At 38.9% G+C, this 11,564-nt stretch overlaps 1 non-coding gene across 1 annotated transcript; it reads right to left on the bottom strand.

Moving 5' to 3' along the window:
- Positions 1-6,376: 6,376 nt before the first annotated feature.
- TRNAP-AGG lies at positions 6,377-6,448 on the bottom strand. Its single transcript has one exon. It is a non-coding gene; the product is annotated as a tRNA-Pro (tRNA).
- Positions 6,449-11,564: the final 5,116 nt, after the last annotated feature.

Raw genomic sequence — 11,564 nt, 5'->3', positions numbered from 1 at the left:
AGCTCCAAAGGACTCATGATGGAAAAAAGCTAGCTACATTCAGAGAAAAAACTGTGGAGTCTGAATGCAGATTGAGGCAAACTATTTGCTCTCTCTCTCTTTTCTTTTTCTTTTTTTTTGGTTTTGTTTCTTCTCTCTCATGATTCATTGCATTGGTCATAATTCTTCTTTGCAACTTGACCATTGTGTAAATAAGTTTAATGAGAAGGTTTGTGTAGAATCTATATCAGACTGCATGCTGCCTTGGGGGGAGCAGGGAGGGGAGGAAAGGGAAGAAAATTTGAAACTCAAGAACATGTAAAACTAAGTGTTGTAAACTAAAAATAAAAAATCTAATTAAAAAAAAACAAAGCCAAAAAAAAAAAAAAAGAAAGAAAGATGATGTCTAGGATCTTTTTTATTGTTGTTATTCATGGCTTTTAGGTAGTCTGATAATTGTTAAATTATCTCTTCTCTATCTATTTTCCAGAGGAGTTTTTTTCTAATACGATATTTCACATTGTTTTCATTCTTTAGATTTTGTCTTATTGTTTGCTGATGTCTCATAGAGTCATTAGTTTTTACTTGCCCAATTCTAATGTTTAAGGAATTATTTTCTTCAGTGAAATTTTGTACTTCCTTTTCCATTTGGCCAATTCTATTCTTTAAGGAGTTATTTTCTTCAGTGATTTTAAATATATATATATACACACATTTTCCCATTTCCACCAATTCTGCTTTTTAAGGAGTTCTTTTCTTCAGTGGATCTTTATGCCTTTTTTTTTATCATGCTGTTGATTCTTTTTTTTTTCATAATTTTCTTGCATCACTCTCATTTCTTTTCCTAAAATTTCCTCTACCTCTCTTATTTGATTTTTTAAATTCTTTTTGAGCTCTTTCAGGTCCTGAGACCAATTCACATTTTTCTTTGTGGTCTTGCATGTAGCTGCTTTGATTTTGTTGTTTTCTTCCAAGTTTGTGTTTTGATCTTCCCTGTCACTATAGTGACTTTCTGTGGTCAGGTTCTTCCTCTTTTTTTTCTTTTTTTCTTTTTCTTTTTTTTTTTTTTTTTTTTGGTTTGCCTGTTTTTCCAGCCCATTTCTTTTCTTTCAACTTTATGTTCAGGTTGGGCTCTGCTCCTACAGTAGAGAAGGCATGGTTCCAAGCATCAAATTTTTCATACTGTTGTTATCAGAGCGTGTTCTGGGGGCCTATGAGTTTTTAGTTATTCCAAGTTGGTATGATTTAAAGAGAGGGGTGGCCTATGCTCTGATTTTTGATTGACCATAAGCACTCTTTTCTACTCTGAAACTGTGACAAGGAATCCTTCTTCTGCTAGTGCTCCTCCCTGCCCTGGGATTGCAACCCAGAACTGTATATGGGCAATGCAACAGAATCCTGCACTCAGTGCCAGCAAAGAGTCAGTCCCCTGTAATCTCCTTCTGACCAATTTTCTGGCCCTCTACTGTCTGTGGGCTGGGATCTCCAAAAACTTCCACTGTCACCCTGTAGGCCTGCTGCTGGCTTGCCAGGGGAGGGCTTACACTGGACTGTGCTCCACTCTTACTCCAGTGAATGACCTTCTAAGGTCACTTCTGCTGACCTTCTAAGTTGTTTTGGCCTGGAAAATTGCTTCACCTCATCCTTTTGTTGGTTGTGCTTCTTCAGAATTCATTTTGAGGCATTTTTTAAAAGTTGTTTGGAAGGGAATTTGGGAGAGCTTAGATGAGTTCCTGCCTTTACTCCACCATCTTGGTTTTGCCTGATAGGGCATTTCTGTTAGGGCTTCATTCTCTTCTAACTTTTTAAGTGATAACCACAGTGTCTCTATCTAGGTATATAATCTGAAAGATAAACAAAATAGAGAAAGGAAAGACTTTTTTATTCATTAGCAATTAATCAAGAAATTTAATATATTAGTTTCTCTCTGGACCACCTCAACTTTCCCCTTTATAGCTCTGTATTAGGCATAAGGTCTCAGAGACTTTCATACTTATGGGTTAGTCTTTTGCCTATCATCTATCTTCTCTAAACTGCCATCATCATCAAGCCTTCCCCTCCTTCATCTTCCTATACATCTATATCCTTAATATGGAATGACTCAGTCTTATCAAATGGAAGTCATTCACCTAGAGCCTTATGAGTTTTCTTCCTGTAGACTGCTCTCCAGGAGGAAGGGAATAGTAGCAGTATTTTTAGAGACTTCCAAGGCCAAGAGAGAAGAGTTCAGCCCTCACTGCAGCCCACCTCCAGTCCATTCACAAAACTCTTATTCAGAGAATATACAATTTTGCCATAAGAGAAGACACTCTCCTTCTCTGGTCCCCCATAAAGTGCTCTACCTGCTAAATTCCTTTACGTCTCTTCTTAGTGTTTATCTCTTTCCCATCATCACCTCAAGTTTAAAACCCACTTCCTGAATTCTAACCAGCGTCTTCATTTTCCCTCCTCTCCCCCCACCAATAGCAATCTTGAGGTCAGCCCTTTGGTCCTTGCAGCTCTGACAGATAAAGTAAGTTTTAGCCTTGTCTTGCTAGAAATCAGGCCTTCATACCACTTCCTGGACATATTCTCACCCTGCTGTTTCTCCATGTGCCTTTCCTTTTATGTGCTGCTTTCCTTAAATAAAATGTAAGCTCCTCAAGGACAGGAACTATTTTACTCACTTATATTTGTATCCACAGTGCTTAGTACAATGCCTGACCCTTAGAAAATGCTTAATGTATGCTTTTTCTATCTTTTCCTGATATGCAAGTTATCCACAATGTGATTCTATCCTACTTGTCCAAGTATACATCCATCACTAATTTTAGGCCATCACATCCTCTGTCCCCTGCAAAGACAAAAGAGTCTAGAAACTGCATATAAATTAAGTACTAAGTACCGAGAGAAAAAAAGCTGAGAAGAGGAAGGAGACTGGAGGTTTTACTGACATCTTGCTTGGGAGCAGAGTGTGTTGTTTGTGTGTGTGTGTGTGTGTGTGTGTGTGTGTAAGATTCATTGATATTAACCACTTAAGTGACAATGAACAAGTCACAGCCTCTTGAGTCTTAGTTTCCCCATCTGTAAAATGAATAAAGTGGATCCCATGGTCTCTCAGGTGCCTTTGAGTTCTACATCTATGGGCCTATAAGCTGACAACAGTCTAATTTAAATATTGCCTCCTTCATGAAGCCAGCCATGATTCCCACACACACTTTATGGTATAGGACTCCCTCCCCTCCCAACCCACAGACACACCCTTTAACTAGTATTTTTCTTCATACCTCTCTAATGCACTTATGATAGAGCATTGTATATTTTTTCCCCTCAATCCTCTACTGGATCATAAACTCTACAAGGATAGGGACCAAGCCTAGCTCCCCACTCAGTGCCTAGGGCCATTGGGCTCGGCACGTAGTAGGTGCTTATTAAATATTTGTTGTTTTTAAAAGTTCCCACATACTTCACGATTTACCAATTTTGAAGTAGAAAGAGAATATAAGCACATATTCACCCACCATATCCCCCAGTTCCTGAATATAGTACTGTGTCTCATCTTCAAATGAGATAATATCAGCAAAGTGCTTTGCACTGTGCCTGGCACATATTAGGTGCTTAATAAATGTTTGTTCCCTCAGACACTTTATCCAGTTGTCGCAAAGAGTCACTTCCTACCTGCTGTTCTGCACCCACCCTTACCATCTAGATAGCTCAGAATCTCTCAGACAGCTCTCACAATTTTAATGCTCTTTAATGCCATAAAATATTGGATTTAACTCTGTTTAAATTAGCACTGGGTATGTGAGCAGTTTCTCAAATCTCATTATACTTTCTTCTCTTTCTTGTTTTTGCCAATGGTCTTTTCTAAACATTGGCTATAATGGAAATGAACCTAGTACCTGTCAAAATCCTGGGCTGGCAGGTCCCAGTTTGTCTGGGACCCATGGATACTTCAAGAAGCTCTCTGCCTTGGCCTGTTTTTCGAGGGAGAATCAGTGAGAGACAGAGACGGAGATACAGAGACAAAGACAGACAGACAGATATACACACACACGCGCACACACACACACACACACACACACACATACAGAGAGAGAGAGAGAGAGAGAGAGAGAGAGAGAGAGAGAGAGAATGTTACTTTGCATCCTTTGTCTCAAGTAGAACAGAAGGTCTTTCACCTTCAGCTCAGTTGGCTTCGTTCCACATTATAAGACAAGTGTAACTCTTATATTGCAACATTGTGGCTAAGAAGAAGAGGGAATTTAGAGTATTTCAAAGACTTGGCAACAATTCATTATCCCCAAGGAAAAAGTTAAGTTTGATTTAAAAGTCTTTCAAATATCTCCCTTCCCACAATTCCAGAAGATGCCCCGGGTCTTCTGATGCCCTTCCTTCCCCTCCCCCCCACTCCAGTTCTTCAGCTCCCTCTTGAGCATTAGGGGAATGGAGATCTTGTCAAACAAATTATGTTAGGCCAACCTAAGAGAATAGCAGGGAAAGATGGTAATGGTCCATGCATATCTTAGTTTCCCAACATATCAGCCATGAAAAGAGCAGAACTTTGGCATCTCAAGGGTTTGGGCCAAGTATGCCATCTCACATCGAAGAGAGTTTAATATTTTTAATATTTAAAAATGTACACATAAAAATATTTAAAGAGCCTTCATTGCTCCCTCCCACCCCCACCCCATGCTCGTGTGCAGCTGACCTGACTGAAATCAAGTCCTAACTGTGACCACAGGATGGGGAGGGTTAGGAATTTCCTGCGTTTTGTATTGATCCCTATTGTACAAGTAGCCAGCAGCTGCACTTTTTGTAATTCTGGAACAGTGAACTGAGGATGAGATAGAACCTAATCTTTGAAGAGACAGTTGGAAGATCCCAAAAATATCACAAGCAAACTTCATGGATTGCTTTTTTTTTAAACTTCTTTTCAAATGTCCTGGCATAGAAGTTAACTTTGAGCTCTGGGCCCATCTCTGAGGACAAAGGAATCCAGATCTCACAGGAAACAATGGGAGTTTCTCCTCTTCACAATGCTACTTGCTTTCTGAATTTTGATCTAGCATAGAAATGGAAATCCACTCAGTGAGTGATAGAACTGAGGGACAAACTTAACCATCCTGCTTGTAATTAGATCTGTTCAGAGAGGACTGAGTCCTAGGTTCTGATAGGAGATAGAATTATCACTTAAAAACCACACACACAAAAGGATGTCTAGATGGAATTTGAAGTTCTGGTGGTGTAAATACCTATAGAAAATAGACACTTAGCCTGAGTGGGGGTTACTAATAGGAGCTGTGAGCCAGAGTGAGGCCTTGGAGATCAAAGAGGAGACTGAGAATAATGCAGGAAAAAAAAATCAAAAGTGTTATTTGGTTCATTCCCAAAGTTTCTCAAGGACCTAGAACTTCACAAATGTGTGTGTGTGTATGTGTGTGTGTGTGTGTGTGTGTGTGTGTATGTCTGGGGGGTACTTACATTATACCACTTCTACCTATGGAAAGTAATACGCTTCTTCCCAAAACCAAAGATTGCAAAGTTGGGTGACATTTTTAATTTTGTTAGACTAACAGGAGATCACTTTTTCTAAGATGGATGCCAGCTAGACCAAGAGATAGAGCAAATATACAGTATTTTTTTAGCTTTCTTCATAGTATCTTCTGTATGATGAAGGAACATGAAAAGTTTTAATGAATCACAAATGTTTTCTTTTCCACTTCCCTAAATAACATACATGAATTATGTCATCCTGACCATATTAGTTACCAGCAGAAGGACTAGTGGCTTGGAAGGCAAAAAAAAAAAAAAAAAAAAAAAAAATGTCGCCTGTGGAGACAATGACTGTATAGGGAGTAGTATTGTACAGAGTACAAGTTATTAAAATTCAAAACTGCACTAACACTTTTGGGACACCCTGTACCATCTACTTTGTCTACTTGTGTCTATAGCAAAGTATGGAACCTATAATTTATCAAATAGGTATTTTTTTTTAATCCATAGAAACTACTTGTATCCTTCTCTGCAAAGATTGTAAGCTTCTGGATGACAGGGATTGATTTATTTTTGCTTTTTGTATTGCCAGAACCTGGCATGGAGAATTGAATATACTAAGTGCCTTATGCATGTAAACTAAAGTTCAATGAATAAAAGCATTTTGCTGCTTGGGCCATATATGTTAAGTAATGTAGAGTACAAGTTGTCTTGTATATATGTTTTGTATACAGCACTGTTGGTAAAAATAAAAAATCTAATGATGTTACACATCAATAGTTTGAGATAAAAAGTATTCTGCAAAAGGGGTTGGTTATTGTTTTGGGCTTTTTCCCCCTATATGGGAAGTTGAGAAAAATATAAATGCTTTACATCTCCGACTATTGCCTTAGGTCCTATGCAAGGGGTTTCCGAAACAAAAGGGCTCGTCCGGGATTTGAACCCGGGACCTCTCGCACCCTAAGCGAGAATCATACCCCTAGACCAACGAGCCACGCTTAAAAGAACATCAGGATATTTTAAATTCAGACAGAAGTTTTCAGCCGCTCTAAACTTTCCTGACTTAGGGAAATTTTTAAAATAGTTTGGTACTGGGAGCCCCCTACTGGACAAAATTAATCTCCGAGATTTAGCGCCACGCAACCAAACACAGAAACTTTTCCTGTTCAGAAACTCTCCGAGTTGTGATTTCCCGCCCCCCACTGTGTGTGTGGGTGCGCGTGTGTGTTTTAATTTCGGAGCAAGATAAAGATGCAAATGGCTTGGGCATGGAATAAACCCAAAAGACAGTTGCATTTTGGGGAGACAAGATCCTTAAGAGGGAGAAGATACTGGGAAAAGAGAAGGGAGTGTGACACTGTGTTTTGTGGCCTTTGACAGTAAAGTGTCTTTGGAAGTTTTGTTTTTTCTACCTGAAGGTCAGAGGATTGAAAGGCTAAGATTACATGTTCAGGTCCTTTCTAAGTCTGGGGTCTTTATGCTTCACTAGGGGAAGAAGACCCCAGTCCTGGGTACCGCCGAAAGCAGCATATTCAATCTGTTCCTCTTTTATCCTCAATCCCGCTAGAGCCAGAATCCATCCCAGATATTCGCTGGCTCCGAGATGGGGAGAAACTTCTTTCTTCATCTTTCTCCTTTCTCCCAACTTTCCACTGCCCACCTGCTACTCTGTGAGCTGTGTTTTTTTCTACTCTTTCTCTAACAGGACATTCTGAATTTTGTCTACGCTGCAACATGAACTCTTTCAACCAATCCCACTGTCGTCATACGAAAGCTACTATACAGTTGTGAATGACAAACAAAACAAAATAGAAGCCTAGTCAAAAAGTTGTGTGTGTGCAAATAACTAAAGCTAAATAGTGTTTCTTGTTATTTCTTGATATATTCTTGTTATTTTCATACATCTGGACTTGACAAGAAGATACAATATTTGCTAGCAAAGATAGCGTCTAAGCTCTTTAGATTGTACTGTGGCCGAGGAATTGAAGGAGCTTGATCAAAGCGTCCAGCCTGCTTGAGAGCTTGGACTAGAATACCATTCTAATAGATTGAGACTCCTTGAGATTTTGTCAATTATTACTTTGAATGAAGGTCTCCTCTTTTCAATGTGGTTTAGACTTCCCACTGCATTCCATGTCAGTGTGTCAGGGTGCATTAGTGGAGTTCAAGTTATGATGTATATCGCCAAACTGGAAAGTAAAGACTTTTCAAGATAATTAAAAAAGATGTCGAAACCTCAGAATATACATCAGAAAATACATCAGAAAACTGATCATGAGAGGCCCCAGAAATCTAGTAAACTATCTGCAGAGACGTGTAGAGGTTGTACCCTCACATCGACAAAATCGTGGGTATATTGAAATAGCTGGGTTCCCGAGTAATAGGACCTGTAACCCTCACAGCAGCTTAAAGTTTTCACCCAGGATGGCGGTGGTGGAGAATGTTTAGGCCACCAGGAATGTAGGACCACGTGTATCAAGTCACAGCAACCATTTGCTTAGAACAGTTTCAGAATTTGGAGCTGAGAATGTAGGAGGCATAGCATTGGTAGAATGAGTGTTCAGAGAATCCTAGAAAATCCAGGTTGGTAGTCTTCCTACTGGTGAGATTGTTTGAAGTGTTAGGGGGCAGCATCAGGCACAGCTCAAATTAGATCACACAGGGACTGAAATAAGAAAAACTGGCCCTACAACGCCATTTTGGAGAGGTGACCCATATTTCTCTCTAATTAATTTGATTCCGTCCCCATCCACCATCACCTTTCCTCTTCATTATTCCCAATCTGAGAAGAAAATTTGGGGTTCCATACAACGGAAGTAGAGAAAGTCTCTTTCTCCCCCACCTCACTTATTTTATTTTACTCTTATCTCATTTCCAAACTTGTAATCTTTCTATCCTGTGTCCCAGTCACTGTTAACCTCCCTCTTCTTAAAACATCCCTATCTTGGTTGAGGAAACCACCATTCTTACAGCCTCCAAAATTTGAAACCTCAGAGTTATCTTTGACCTCTTTTGCCAATTCGTGTCAATTCTAACCTCCCCCCCTCTCTGTCTCTCTCTCTATCTCTCTCTGTCTCTGTCTGCTCTAAATTTGACATTTTTCCTTCCCACTTTTTACTGCTTTATGAAGTAATGTTTGCAATCTACTACCACCCTCCTCTGTAAGATATTACAAATGATATTCTAAATAGTGTTTCTTGTTATTTACATTCATCTGGACTTGACAAGAAGATAAAATATTTGCTAGCAAAGACAGTTTCTAAGCTCTTTTGTTCTCCTTGCAGAATTCATATTTATTTGTTAAACTTCCCTTAAAAATTATGATAATATACATCCATGTCTGTTCTTTTATCTATTGATGCTATACATCAGATTAGAGCTAAGTTAATTGCACACTAAGTGTTCTTACTTTTGTTTCTTCTTCTAATTGGATAGTTTTATCTTTTCCCCACAATTTCAAGGTATGGAGACAGCAGATTTCAAAATGGCTCCCACATCAATAATGAGTAATTTCTTTTCTATTAAGACGTAATCAATTTTATTTTTATGATGTAAATGTTTACCACGTCCAGTATCTCTTAAATATCTTCTTGAAGAAGTTACTTATAATATATAGCATGCAGTTTCTAGGGAGTTTACAAGCCTTTGTGGCATATTGTTTCTTACTCTGGAGCCATCTTTCCCTCAACATTTTATTCTCTTCCACTGTCCTTCCCCCATGCTTACCTTGGCATTGAAGTCACCAAGTATTAAAATTTATGTTGATTTAGTAGGATTTTATGGAGTTGTTCATAAATTTTTTTTTACTTCTGCATGCTCTGCAACAGACATGTGAGAATAAACTTTCATTATCTTCATGGTGGCCTTCATTCAACATTCACTAGAAAAGGATTTATTAAGTACAAATTATATGTCAAATATTGTACTAGTCCTGGGGATACAAAAACAAACAAAAAATAGTTCTTGCTCTCAAGGAAGCTTACAATCTATTGGGGATAAGGTGGAAGACATGGGAAAATGTTCAGTCTAGGAGATTCAACATTAAGGACAAGACAGAGCTTCACAGGGATGTGAACTTGGTGCCCTACTCACCCTAATGCATTGGTAATTAAGATGGGCTTTTAACACTTATTCAATCAAGAAGTGCCCTTGAAGAGTTTGGCCTTTGTTTCCTTGATTAAATTAGGAGTCTTTGATGACCCTCTTGCCTCAAGGGAAAGCCCAATTTACATGGGTTTGAGTGACATGTTTGTGACATCAGAGGCTTTTAGACCACGTGGGTTTAAGGAGAATTTTTGTGATGCTTTTTGGTCACATGGGTGAGTCGCATGTGTGACTCACCTTTGACCCTGAGCAAGATATATAAACCCAGAGGTTGGAGTTCTCCCTTGGAGCTCTGAGCCACAGGAGGAATGGTACATGACTCTGGGCCAGCTGTTGCCAAACTCCTGGGCTTATGAACTCAGATGCTGATAGCTTTTGGTAACTGTGAATTGTGATTTGGTCTGTTTCTAATGTATGTTTGTATTTGTATTTGCTCTGAAGTTCAGGTTGCTGGCTTTTCCTCCTGAACTAAGTGAATTTATATGTATATGTTGGATTAAAATAAGATTGTTAACCCCTTAACGTTGCTTTCCTTAGTAAAGCAGATCAAAAGAATCTGTGCTGGCAGTGTTCTTGTTGTTAGGCTTGTGTTGGTCTTTCACCCCACAACAGCTGCTAGCTGAATTGTTGCAACACCTAAGTGAAAAATGACATTCCTAGAACACCAAACCTGATTCTCACCACAGGAGACTCATCATGAGTAATATCCACCCATTATAAGGTAATGCTGGTTCTTTCCCCGAGATTTGTGTTTTCCTTCTTTTCTGGAAAGCTGGAGAAGAGAGGTACGCCAAAAATAAAAAAAAGAAAAAAGGAAAGAAAGCCAGTCTGTCATCATCAACTCTAGAGAGTATTTTAGGAAGAAAAAGAGAAAAAAAAATACCCATTAAGGCAGTGTTTCCTTCATAATAGAGGAACTGCCTCTTTGGCTCAGCTTATCTTACCTTCGATTGAAGGTAGAGCCTGTGTATGAAGGATAGAGGTTAAAAGTCAGTGTCAAATCTGGTTCAGAGTCTCCTTCAGAAAAGAAGGAGGAAAGACTGTGTTTTCAGGATCTTAGGTGTTAATGATATAAGACCTTTCTGGATAAAACAAGAATTCAGTCAACCCTTTGATGGCTCTTTTGATGTAGCTACCGTTGGATAGATAGGTCCAGAAACCAGGGGCAGAGAAGTAAAATGACTGGACTGAGAGGTTGAGAAGTGAATGAGGGAAGTCCAGTAGCTAATTCATTTCATTTTCAAAAGCATTTATTAAGCACCTACTGTGTGTAAGGCACTATGGTAAGTGCTGAGGACTGGATAGCAAAAAACACAAAGGAAAAAGCCCCTTCCTTCAGGGAGCTTACACTCTACCATGATTATTTACAACATTTGAGTATTTATATTCCAAACAATACTACCACATAGCTCACCATTAGTTTGCCTTCAGGCATAGTGGGCATACGAGAGGAGCCAGCCTAGTATGATCTATTTGAGGTGAGGTACTAGTACTAGTCAGAGATTTACGAGGCCTGTCCCAGAAAATGATTTTTTATTTTTTGGTTTTAGTTTACAACATTCAGTTCCACAAGTTTTGGAGTTCCAAATTTTCTCTCCTTCCCTCTCCTCCTTTCTCCCTGCCAAGATGGCATGTAATCCAATATAGGTTCTACATATACCTTCACATTAAACTTATTTACATGAATAGTCAAGTCGTAAAGAAGAATTATAAACAATGGAATGAATCATGAGAAAGGAGAAACAAAACCAAAAAAGAAGGAAAAAAATATAAAGCAAATAGTTTGCCTCAATCTGCATTCAGACTCTGTAATTCTTTCTCTGGATATGCATAGCTTTTTCCATCATGAGTGATTTGGAGCTGTCTTTGAACCTTGCATTGATGAGAAGAGCCAAGTCTATCAAAGTTAGTCCTTATAGATACCATGTGTCTGTAACTGTGTAGAACGTTCTCCTTGTTCTGCTCCCCTCACTCAGCATCAGTTCATATAAGTCTCCTCCTCATTT

This window comes from Trichosurus vulpecula, chromosome 8 (genome assembly GCF_011100635.1).
Source record: "Trichosurus vulpecula isolate mTriVul1 chromosome 8, mTriVul1.pri, whole genome shotgun sequence".
In the NCBI taxonomy this organism is placed as follows: domain Eukaryota; kingdom Metazoa; phylum Chordata; class Mammalia; order Diprotodontia; family Phalangeridae; genus Trichosurus; species Trichosurus vulpecula.
This window is presented reverse-complemented; position numbering and strand designations above follow the sequence as displayed.